Genomic DNA, 13126 nt, shown 5'->3' on the forward strand with positions numbered 1-13126 from the left:
TAGCTTTTGAAAACGCTAAAGCTGTCATCGACACACTTCAAAATTGGCCTCTTACGTAGTTAGAACTACAGTTCCCAAGATGCTTGTGCCTTTTCCATAGCTTTCAGTCCTTCACTGCAAGCGCCACACACACACACACAGACACACACATCCCTGTACACACACACACACACACACACACACGCACACTGAACCAGCCAAAAGCTACAATCCATCAGTTGGACAACTTTCTAGTGCCAGACTAGTTGATTCTAATGTGTAGTTTATTGTAAAATTATTAAGAGTATCCACATATTTCAGCTTTATTGAGCCTTTTAGGAGAGCCACTCTGCATAATACAGTATACTGTGGTGAATAAGTATGTTTTCAGTGCAACTTGAAAAAGAGTAATAGAGTGGAAGCTCCCGTGTGTTGTTCTGAGCTGCCAAGGTACCACTCCCACCAAACGCAGACCCTGAGAGGTGGCAGGTCTGGCGGTGATAAATGTCTCCTGGGCATACATGGGCACCACAGCATCTTAAGGAGAAGCTATTAGTCCAAGACTGTGCTCTGGGAAGCTGCTAACCCTCCTGTACTTGTTCTCTGAACAAGGTTGTTGGAAGATGGGGGTGTGTTCAGAAAGAGTAACAGCAGGGAGAAGCAGATTCAGGAGGCACTGACTGAAGATTTGTTTTTTGCATTTGCATTTGGACAAACTGTGGCTGACAGCTTGGAGCTCCTTGGCACATGTCATAAGATTATAGAATGATGAGCCAGCCATGATGAAGCAGCTTACCTATGGAAAATGCTAGAATCAACTACCTTTATTCAACAAACGTCTATTAAGTGCCTGCTGTGTGGTGGGCAGTACAAGGACCAGTACGATGTGGCCCACCAGGACGTGTTGTGAAGAGGTCCCAGTCTGTCGATGCAAGGTGTGAACCCAGAGAAGGATGCATTTAGTTCTTCTGTGGGAGCTTGGAGAAAGGTTCACAGATATGCCTTCCTTTATTGAAGGACAGCTTAGACATGAGGATGGGAGAGTGACATGCAGGTGGAGGTGAGTTATGGTGCCTGCTGTGCCTGGAGCTGGAGCCAGAGCCAGCAAAGGAAGGTTTGGGTCAGACGATTTCCTATCTGCCACGCAGAGTTGCCAGGTGTTTTCAGCGCCGTAGCTGGCATCCGTAGGCCCAGGGTCTTGTCTTTGTTCTTCCACTGACCAACTTTGTGCGATCTTGCACCAGCCCTTCCTCCTCTGGGAAGGGGCTGAGGCTCACCAAAGACATCTCAACTCTGGAATTCTGTTGAGTTTATGGATTGAATGAACATAGAATAGATGACTGAACCAATTCCCCCAGATTCGTTCAGAATCAGGCTGGCCCGGATTCGGCCAGCCTGATTTCTGAGTGAAGCAGGTGGCTTCCTCTTGATGGGTTTTCAGCATCCTCGTTCGGCTTACTCATCCCTGCAGGCCCTCAGCTGTCCGGATCCCCCAGGGCGGGAGCACCCCTGTCTTGTGAGCTGTCTCGCTCTCTCACTGCCCCTTACCCAGAAGCGCCTGGCCTGTGTCCCCACCCACGCCTCAGAGCCCTGACGGATGATGGGCCTCCCCAGTCTGAAGACCCAGTCCACGCCAAAGTGGTCATGGCCATGACAGCATGGAAGTGTTTTTGGGTCATGAGAGCATCTAACTAAATCTCACCTTCTTTACAGTTGAGCAAACAGAACTGGAGAGGGACAGTGGCTTGGCCAGGCTCTCGCAGTGAGTCAGGAGTGGAGGGAGGCAGTCCCAGGCCTACAGCCCATACACTCACTGGATCAGTGTTAATCCAGCACTTACTGTGCTAAGTGTTGTGGATACAAAGATGAATAAAGTTCTGATCTTCCAGGAGGTCAGACTAGAGGGGAGGAAGAACCCAAACAGGTCATTGTAAATCAATGGGTTTTATAAAGTTATGAAGACAGGCACAGGGTATTATGGGGTTGTCAAAGAAGGGCCTCTGGACTAGCCTGGCAGGTTCATAGAAAGTTTCCTAGACTAGGGCATGGCCAATGGGCCTTAAAGAATCAATAGGGGTTAGCCAGCTGGAAAAGGACATGCTAAGTGGAGGGTACACAGAGCTAATGTCTCACCCCTCCCAGACAACACTTGCATTTTAACCAAAGCCTTAACCAAGGAAGTAGATAGCATGGGAAATTGTGGAGGTTGTAAGGAAGGGATTTTGGGAGTGGGAGAACATTTCAGAACCTTCATATTACTTTATACAGGCAGCCAACTTGCCTGTCCTGTATGAGGCAGGGGAAGAGGAAAGGCATGAGTCCCAAGTGGACCTGAGTCAGCACCGTTAGCTTGGTGGTAGCTTGTAACAAATGCCTGTTTCAGGACAAAGATCACAAATCCCAGGCCCAGGAATTACCACCACTTGGATAGCTGTTAACAAATGTCCCCCATTCAAGGGGATGGACACCACTGGCCTGAAACCAGAATATAAGCCAGAGGGGCCCCAGGGTGAGCACAGGGAGATCAGTCCTACAGGTGGCATGGCCCTGATTCACCCGTGGTGCCAGCTACTCTGTATCTCATAGGTGCACTTCATTCTGCCAGCCCAGGAGTCAACCCTGAGACCCAAGGCAGGAGGAAGTCCTGCCTGGAGGAGGGGTGCTGCAGGGGAGGTGTGGCAGCCCTGGAGAGGGCAGAGGTACACACTGAACTCTAAGATGCCAGGTGCTGGAGTTCAGCTTAGGCTGGAGCTCCAGGTGATCTTGGACTGGTACTAATGCTCTGTCTGCCTTTCTTATTGCCAGCATTTATAGATGGTCACTCTTTCCTTGGAACTTCTGACATTTTTCCTCTCCTTACCCTGCTAGTACCTGGCACAGGGCTCTGGACCAGGCTGCGTTTGAATCAAGCCGCTGCCTTACTTGGCTGCTATGTGGCTGCTCACTAAGTCCTGTTGGGCAAAGGGGGAAAGAAGAAAAGGCCTCGGAGACGGGACCCTTCCCGTGGCAAGCCCAGGCGAGCAGAGGAATTGCCCCAAGCTGCATGGGCGGCTTCCCCAAGAACTGCCATATTTAACATATTATATCTGGGTCCCTTCATATGTTCTCTCCCCACAGCCAGAGTTGGTCTCGGCTGGGGCTGGTTGATCAGTATATCTGGGAGAGGAAAAACAAGGCATTATTGTCAGTTATCCTGGAAGAAGAACCAGGTTCCGTACCAGGGACGCACAGGATCACTGAAAATGAAAATGAACCCATTAGGCTTTTATGCCTCCCAGTGCTTGGGTGGGGCAGGAGGAGCCAGCCCCTGGGCCTGGAGTTTCCATATACACTCGATTCCTAACCAAGGGGAATGGGGTGTGAGAACAGAGTGAGTATAGCCAGGAAAATCAACAGACACTGAAGAAGCATTCCATGGGGGTGTTGAGACCCTGGAGGAGGTGAAGAAACACTGCTTTGCGTCGGAGGAACCAATTATCAGACAACCCCTTTGCTGATGTTTGACAAACAGCATGACAGTGAGCTAAGTCCCACAGGACCCCCAGAACCAAGTTTGAGATATTCGTGTATCATGCATTTAATGAAAATTGAAATGCATTCCTCGTTTCTGCCCCCGACACACACAAACACACACACACACACACACTTCTGTGCCTGTGTGTGTTAGCAACTGGGTGCATCCAACTGTGCATGTAAAATAAATCAAATTGAAATAAGAACTAGACTCTGGGGACTATTCTCGTTCAATATCTCTGGAAGCATAATGGAAATGCCCCCCTTGGACTGCGCAGGCCTGCTGTCTCATAGAGCTTTGGGAGAAGGGGAGCCTGCCTTGACCTCTGTCATAGAGTTGTTAAAGATTCAGATGTCTCATTAATTTAATGAGAGATGCCCCAGCTTTCCTTCTGTCTACTGATCCAGCAGTTTCCAATTATCCACCACCAGGAGAGTCTGATAATAGAAATCTACCCATTTCCCAAAGCTGGCAATATAATAATAGCTGTTCCTGGTCTGAGTACCAGCGGTGTGCCAGACACCGCACCGAGCACCTTCTATTCAAGATCTTTAACCCTCAAAAGAACGAGACTAGGTAGGGGCTCTAGGAAGGAAAGTGGGGCTCAGAGAAGTTGGAGAACCTTGTCTAAGGTTCTTCAGCTAACAAGTGGCAGATATGAGAAGTTGCCTTTCACCACCCAGCCTACATCCTGTTCTCATCAAACTGATCTCTGTGGCTTTTCTGTGCTGTATTAGTGTTTTATTGCAGTGTCACGAATTACCGCAAAGTTAGCAGCTTAAAGCAGCACCATTTATCAGTGCAAAGTTCTGTAGGTCAGAAGTCTGGCATAGTATGACCGGGCTCTCTGCTCAGGATGAAATCAAGGTGTTGCCAGCTGCTTTCACATCTGGGCCACGGGGTCCTCTTCCAAGCTCGCTCCTGTTGTTGGCAGAATTCACTTCCTTGCAGTTGTAGGACTGGAATCTCTGTTTTCTTGCTGGCTCTAGGCTCGGGACAGCTCTCAGCATCTAGAGGCCACTTGGGTCCTCGTCCCATGACTGCTCCATCTCATCAACAGGGGACCTCTCTCTAGCCCAGTCCTTCTCTCCCTTCAAACCTCTTTGACTTCCTCTTCTGCAACCAGCCAATGAATACTCTCTGCTTTTAAAGGACTCCTAGGTCAGGCCCCTCTGGATAATATCCCTGTTTAAGTCAGCTGCATCATACAGCATAACCTACTCACAGGAGTACAATTCATCACAGTCACGGTCCTGGGGACTGTGTGTGTGTGTGTGTGTGTGTGTGTGTTGGGTGTCCTCTTATAATCCTGCCTACCATGCCTGCCAACAGTGTAAATTAGTTTATTTCTTTTATTTTCCTCTCTATCACCTGGTAAAAGATTATACAAGGAGAGATCTAGCCAGGGCACCTGGAGGAAGGTGCTGAGCAATCAGTGCATCCTGATAATGCAGATGACAGATGTTCTTTTTGCTGGCCCAAGGTGGTGCTCTGGGCAAGGGACATCTGTTGGCTTCTGATGTGATCTGTAAACTGGCCCCTGAGCAAAGAGTGAGCGCCAGGACAAAGGGGTAAACGGAGGTCTCTTGTGACTGCTACAGCTACCAGGAAGGCTCGTGGCATTAAGGAATTTGAGCCTTGCTGAGAAGAGTAGTTGAGATTTAATGAATGTTTGGAAATCACGGGGAGACTGAGAATAAAAGACATTATGGTAAATCGTATTATTATTATTATTATATTATAAGTGCTATTGTATTACAAGCACCATTAGGAGTAGCAATTGCTGTTATTATTAAGCAATCTAGCTTCTCCATCCTCAGCACTAGGCTCTACTCAATGTCAAAAGCATCAACAGCTCAATTAATCACCCTCTGAGGTCTCCGCTCACCCACAGCCTAGCGGTAAGCATGATGCCTGCCCGTCCCCCTGAAGCCTCCAGCTATGACTCACATGATAGGTGCGGGTCCTGTGAATTCCAAAGCTGGATTTTTATCTTGGCTGAGAGTTATTAATAATCTCTTCCTAAAACCATTCCTGATCATACTGCCCTCCTGCTTAAAATCCTTCAGTGGTTCCACCATTACGCTCAGGATAAAGTCTGAGCTCCTTAGCATGACATAGGAAGCTATGAACTTATGAACTTACCTCTGGGCTTGCAGTTCCCTGGGTTTATCATATGCTCTTGCTGCTCTGGGGCTCTGCACGTGCCCTTGTGTCTCTCTCTGGGAAACTCCTCTTCCCACTTCTTCATCTGGCTGACTCCTGCTCATCTTCCAGGTCTCAGCTCAGGAACATCAGCCGCAATTCTGGTAGAAGGGACCACCTCACATACAGAGCACCTATACTTTCCACTCTCCAGGGCTCGTCTCACCCTTGCCACTGAGTATGAGCACCTTGAGGACAGGGTGAGGGTGTGCTCAAATTGTGCCTAATACAACGTGCATGCTTGAGAAGGACTCATATCTTTGTTGAACGAAGGAATGAATGAGACTAAAAAAGATCTAAAATATGGCCAAGTTCTAAAAATACATTCTGTATATTTCCCTCCACCTGAGAGCCCAGTGGCCTCCTGAGCATGTCAGAGTCAGCAAGGTGCTCAGCCCTCGTGGAGAGCCCATTATTTGATCCTGCTGCAGACACAGGGCAGGTGAAGTCAGTGAGGAGGCAGAGGCCACTGATTGACAGCATCACTCATCTTCTTAAACAACTCCTGGACCCCTCTGAGGTGGCGGTTGCGCCTTGGGTAACGCACTGGGACCCGGGAAAGGAGAGACTCAGCCCATGATGTGCAGACAGGTGGCCTGACTGGTAGATCCTGGGTGTAGGGGACCTCAGAGGAGAGCAGTCGATGCCTGCCAAAGGAAACAAGCCCCCAGAACGCTAGTAGCTCTCCCCAGCCTCAAGGGAGAGCCCAGGGTGCCCGCCATTCCTCAGCTCAGTCTGACCCCCTGGAGGTTTCAGCTGCACAGTTAACTACACGGTTAACAACTACTTATTTAGTACCCAGACATACAAGCCAGTCTTGTAAATAAAAAATGAAGACAGTCACAGCTGCTACCGAGGCAGTGGGAGGTCTTTCCACCTGGCCTCTGCCTTATTCTTCCTGGGAGTGAATGATTGAAGTCTTTGTAAAGGTGGTTCCACCCTGATGGGTATTCACAGGTGAACATGAATGCATGTAATGAGTGTGTGTTGATTACTTGCTAAGCACAAGTGTGGGGTATGGTGCAGGGCATAGAGCATTGAATAAGATGGAACATGGTCTGCCTTTGGAGTCCTGTTTGTGGACTCATGTTGGGAAAGAAAAGCAGAGTGGATGGAGTTCCAGGGGGGAATGGATATGCACATTCAGGTCATGGGGGTAAATGAATAGGAAACATGCAGGGAGAAGGAGCCAGAGCTGGGAGATGTAGGACCAAATCTCCGATTAAATAGAATTCATTGACAGGTATGAATTAGCCTCTCAGCTGCTACTGTCTTCAAAGACCTTATTACACAAAAAGCAATCTCCCAGCCTGGAGAGAGCATAGGCTCTGATGCAGATAAATAGACAGACAGGCACCACAGTTGGGTGGAGTGGGGAGGGAAGGAGAGGATGTAAGGGTACCCAGGACATTCTGGACTTCTGGTGGCTCCAGGGCTCTTCTGTGCAAGGCTAAGAGGGGACTCACTAGACAAGGGTTGGGGCCTGGCTTCTGCCACGCACTGGGTCCCACGGAAAATTGAATAGATAGAGCTGTGAAGAAGGGCCTTGGGGAGTTGAAAGGACCAGGCTGCCAATGGGATGAGAGGAGGGACAGCCTGACAGGTGCCCCCTTCCTAAATTGATTCAGTCAACATTGCCTTTTTTCTACACAGGGTGCACCAGACTAGATACTGATAATGTGTTTGTTTCAAATGGCAACTAGGCCTTGGGGAGATAGCTTTGAACAAATTTGTGATAAAAAGCTCTAAGTGATGATAGGTGTATATATGAGGTAGCACAATTGAGTGGCCAGTTCTGCCTGGCCTGGGTGATGAAGGAGGTCAGAGTGGACACAGAGGAAAATGTAGACAGGAATGATAGCATGAAAAGACTTGTATGTCTAGCTAAGGACTTTTTTACATTTCAAAAATTTATGGGAATATAAATGTTGAGGTTACATTTATTGCTTTTGCATCACCTGAGCCAGAGCTACAAGTGTGCCCATCCCAGACTGTGCACACTGCACTGGTTAGGTGTGCATTTACCCATCCCCTCCTCCTCCCTCCCACTTACCCAACACCCAATGAACGTTACTTCCATATGTGCCCGTAAGTGTTGATTAATTAGTACCAATGTGATAGTGAGTACATGTGGTGCTTGTTTCTCCATTCTTGTGATACTTAGAAGAATGGGCTGCAGCACCACCCAGGATAATAATACAAGAGGAGTTGGTTAGTTCACCATTGTTTTTTGTGGCTGAGTAGTACTTCATGGTATACATACACCACATTTTATTAATCCATTTATGGGTACTTGGGCTATTTCCACATCTTTGCAACTGTGAATTGTGGTGCTATAAACATTTGAGTGCAAATGTCTTTATTTTAGAGTCACATTTTTCCTTTGGGTAGATACCCAGTAGTGGGATTGTAGGATCAAATGGTAGTTCTACTTTAGTTTTTTAAGGTATCTCCATATTACTCTCCATAGAGTAATATGGAGACTTTTTAATAAAAAGCCTCCATGTTGTTTTGAGACTTTTTAATAAAAGCCATTCTCACCGGAGTTAATGGATATTTCACTGTGGTTTTGATTTGCATTTCCCTGATAATTAGAGATGTTAAGCATTTTTCATATTTCTTGGCCATTAGCCTATCTTCTTTTGAAAAGTTTCTTTTCATGTCCTTTGCCCACTTTTTAATGGGGTTATTAGATTTTTTTCTTACTGATTTCTTGAGTTCTACATAGATTCTAGTTATTAGCCCTTTATCAGATGTGTAGCATGCAAATAATTTCTCCCATTCTATAGGTTGTCTATTTGCTCCAGTGACAGTTTCTTTGGCTGTACAGAAGCTTTTTAATTTGATCAGGTCCAATTTATTTATTTTATTGATGTTGTGATTCCTTTTGGGATCTTCTTTATAAATTCTTTGCCTTGGGTGATGTCTGTAAGAGTTTTTCCAACATTTTCTTCTAGAATTCTTATGGTTTCTTGCATTAGGTTTAAGTCTGTTATCAATCGTGAGTTGATTTTTGTGAGAGGTGAGAGGTACAGATACTGTTTAAGTCTTCTATTTGTTGCTTTCCAATTTTCCAGCACCATTATTGAATAGGAACTATTTCCCCCAGTATATGGTCTTGTTTGCTTTGTGAAAAATCAGATGGCTATATGAAGATGGTTTTATGTCTGTGTTTTCAGTCCTATTCAATTGATCTATGTCTCGATTGTTGTGTCAGTGTTATTCTGTTTTGTTTACTATAGCCTTGTAGTGTTGCTTGAAGTCTGGTAAATTGATGTCTCCCAATTTGTTCTTTTTGCTTAAGGTTAGTTTGATTATATGGGGTTTTTCTGATTCCATATGAAGTGTAGAATTATTCTTTTCTAGATCTGTGAAAAATGATGTTGGTATTTTTATAGTGATTACATTGAATCTGTAGATCAGTTTGGGTATTATAGATATTTTAACAATGTTGATTCTCCTGGTCCATGAGCATGGTATGGTTTTCCATCTGTGTGTGTCCTCTGCTATTTCTTTACTCAGTGTTTTATAATTCTCCTGAGGTCCTTCACCTCATTAGTTAAATATATTCCTAGGTATTTTATTTTCTATGTTGCTCTTGTGAAGGGTATTGAGTCTTTGCTTTGGTTCTTGGTTTGACTGTTGTTGGTGTGTATGAATGCTACTGATTTCGGTACCTTGATTTTGTAACCTGAAACTTTGCTGAATTTGTTTGTCAATTCCAGTAGTCTCATGGCAGAATCTTCGGAGTTTTCTAGATATAAGATTTTATCATCAGCAAAGAGTGATAGTTTGACCACTTTTGTCCCCATTTGGATGCCCTTGATTTCCTTCTCTTGTCTGACTGTTCTGGCTATGACTTCCAGCACTATCTTGAATAGAAGCAGTGATAGAGGGCAACCTTGTCAGGTTCCAGTTCTAAGCAGGAATGTTTTCAATTTTCCCCTGTTTGGTATGATGTTGGCTATGGGTTTGTCCTATATGGCTTTTATCATTTTAGGTAAGTTCCATCTATGCCTATTTTGATAATTGTTCTTATTTAAAGAGTGCTGAATTTTGTCAAATGCTTTTTCTGCCTCTATTGAGAGGATCATGCAGTCTTTGTCTTTACTTCTGTTTATGTGGTGAATTGCATTTATGGATTTTAGTATGTTGAACCATCCCTACATCTCTATGATGAAGCCCACTTGATCATGATGGATTATTTTTTTGATATGAGCAGCTGAATTCTATTTGCTAGGATTTTATTGAGAATTCTTGCCGCTTTATTCATAAGGGATATTGATCTGTAGTTTTCTTTTTTGTCGTTGTTGGGTCCTTTCCTGGAATCAGGGTGATATTGGCTTTGTAAAACATGTTGGGGAGGATTCCTTCCTTCTGATGTTGTGGAATAATTTCTGCAGGATAGGCACCAGTTCTTCTGTGTAGGTCTGGTGGAATTTGGGTGTGAAACCATCTGGTCTGGGATTTTTTAGGAATTTGTTTTTGTCCTGTATGCAATAAGGAATCTTTTGTGGGGGTGAGGTAGAGGCTCATGATCAAATTTATAGTTTAGAAAGATCCCTCTAGCAATAGCATATAGAAGGAACGGGGGGAAATGAAGAGTAGAAGAAGGGAAACCAGTTAGCTTGTTGTCTACACCATGCTGGTGAGGATCTGGATTGAGATAGAGGTGATGGGGATAGAGGACAGGGGACAGATTCAGAAGACATAAAGGATTCAGAATGTTCCTGAATGATAGTGAATGAATGCATGCATGAATGAATGAATGAGATGTGGACAGTGAGAGAATCGAAGAAGTGGAGGACAAGTTCCAAATTCTAGCTTAAGTGAGCACTAGATATTGGTGACATTTACCGACAGAGAACCTAGGAAGGGGATCAGATTGGGGTCGAGAGATAAGGTGTTCAAGTTACAGAGTGATATAGTCTTAAGGACATCTTTTCACCATTCTAGCTTCATTATAATAGGTTAAGGAATTGGAATATTTTGGTAATCTCAGAACTCCTGGGTGAGAACATTTGAAGTTGTCAGTCATTAACAATCTCAGCAAGGGGGAATGGGTTGACACCATCTCCCGGTGGTCTAGCCCTGTGCCATGCACACTGTAGGGAAGGCAGAATAAGTGCTGGTCTTGTATGTCAAGGACCCAGATCTTAATTCCAAGTCTGTCTTTTGGGAAAGACATTTAACTCCTGGGAACTTCAGTTTCTTCTTCTACCAAGTGGGAATGTGGATGAAACCTGTCCACTTCCAAGTATGGTTGGAAGGCACAAGAGCAGTACAGGAAAGCGCCTTATAAGCTGTGTAGAGCCCCATCCAGGGGAGGGGCTGATGCTGTTACACTCACTAATAAACTGATACTCAAATAAATTACTTTGATTTGGGTGCCAGCTTCCTCTCCTAGGCAGTTAGGGGCCAGGGTTGAGCATGGAGCAGAGAGGATCAAAGGCTGAAACTTGGATGAGAGCAGGCAAGAAATAAGGAACTGCTCGAAATCCCACTGTTAAGGGGGTTACGGAGTTTGAAACACCACTGTTAAGAAATGGAGCCCGTTCTGGAGTGAAGAGGCTGCAAATAGAGATGGCACAACCCAACTGGATCCAGGTGGCTGAACTGGGAGAGGGTTCAGAGGTCGTAGAGGCGTTGGGGTGACCCCTCTTATAGGTTGCCTATGAGCCTGGCAGGAAGGGAGCTGTTAAGTTTCTTGGGCGAACTGAGACTGAGGGGCCTTATGCAGAAGCCGGGAGGTCTCCGGAAGGCCCCCTCATCTCTCGGCCTTCCTCATGGCCTGCTAATGATGTCTGAAAGTACGTGAGAATGCTTTCCTTGAGCTATTTTATTACAACTTCTAATAATGCTAATAACTCAAGGATTCTATATCATACTTCCAGTCTACATAGAACACTCCTGTGTATTATCTCTTTTGAGTCTCACAGCAGCACTATAGGTATTATTTCCACCACTTTTAAATGAGGAAACTTATCTAATTAAAAGAGATAAAAATAAAGACATTTGAATTTTTTTTAAAAAAAAACCCAATAATTGGCTTTTCTAATGTGGGATTTCAGAGAGGAAAATCTAGGACGAAATGCCAGTAGACAATATATGATTTAAAATGTTCTAACTCCAATCCATACCCTCTCTCTCTAGCACAGTTATTCTCCTAACCAATTAATTAAGCCAAAGAGGGAGTTTTTGTTTCACTGATTTTCTCTAGGTGCCAGAGATATGGCAATGAGCGAGACAGTCCACAGTCCTCTGTACCTTCTGGGAGTTCCCAGGTCAGCAGGGAAGCATTTGTGGCTCAAATAATGATGAGCATAGAGAGAATTTTTTAGGGATAGCCGAGACTGCTGAACAACTCTCAGCAGAATTTGGCCAAGTTCACGAAGCTGCATTCGACTGTCTGCTTCTCTGCACCACTTAAGCCACACAAGCCTTCAGTGATGCTGCGTTTATTTCTAATCCCTTCCCACCTGCCGCACCCTGGCGTTTGCTCATATTCCTTCTCCAGCTTCTCCATGCTGAACAGACGTGGTGTGGGGCAGGCCTCAGCCTCCCTGTTCTCAGTGGAGTGCCTTCCCCTTGGCACACAGTTGGTGGTCAATAAATTGTAGTAGTTATTAGTACCACTATTGATTTGTTATTATTATTTATGGTTGGAAGATCTGGAACTTGAACTCAAGCTTTGTGTGGCAACACTTACAGTGACACTAAGCTATGAATACCTTATGGTGGTAACAAGCAAAACTTATGGTGTTCAGCAAAACTTTTCTCATTTTGCAAGCAGCTAAGAGTCACTTCTTGCCAAGTGAGGGGGAAGAGAAGGAGGAAGGAGAAGCCCCCAGGCCAGATATTTCACTTTGACATGGCCCAGCTGTAGCATGAGGACTCGGAGAAGGGGGCAGCTCACCCTCTTGCATAACACTGCAGCGTGGAGCGTGGATTGCACTTTCCATGGATTACCCCTGCAAGGTAGATGTTCTTATCCACACTTGACAGGTGAACAAACTGGAAGTTCAGAGACCTGCCCGAGATCACCCAACCAGTATGTGGCCAAATCAGGATCTGAATCCAGGACTGTCTTACCCCAAAACGTGGACTTTCTAGTACCTGCTGCAGCTTGCTGATGCCACATTGTGCAGTGCCAGGGGTCCCATTCACATTGTGATCACTGTAAAAGGCACCAGGGGTTGAACAATACAGTGGCCATCTATCGCAAGATCAGAGGCATGATCTCCATGAAACAGGCAGCTATTGCAAAGAGGAAACAACGAGGCCCTAACCTGGAGGAGTTGGAAAGGAAGGGAGGTTCAAGAGACATTCAGGAGGTAGGTTTGATAGAATTGGCAATAGGTTGGTATGGAGTTAAAAGAGGAAGATAGTTGAGGCTGCCTCTGAAGTTTCTAGCTTAGCTGGCCAGGA

The 13126-nt window shown here is 45.4% G+C and overlaps 1 protein-coding gene across 2 annotated transcripts in view; it reads left to right on the forward strand.

Annotated features, from left to right (window-relative positions):
• The window catches only part of GRIK4 (glutamate ionotropic receptor kainate type subunit 4), a 418916-nt gene that overhangs the window by 283401 nt on the left and 122389 nt on the right, over positions 1-13126 (forward strand). The window lies entirely within an intron of this gene.

Source organism: Microcebus murinus, chromosome 4, assembly GCF_040939455.1.
Source record: "Microcebus murinus isolate Inina chromosome 4, M.murinus_Inina_mat1.0, whole genome shotgun sequence".
NCBI classification, from domain to species: Eukaryota; Metazoa; Chordata; class Mammalia; order Primates; family Cheirogaleidae; genus Microcebus; species Microcebus murinus.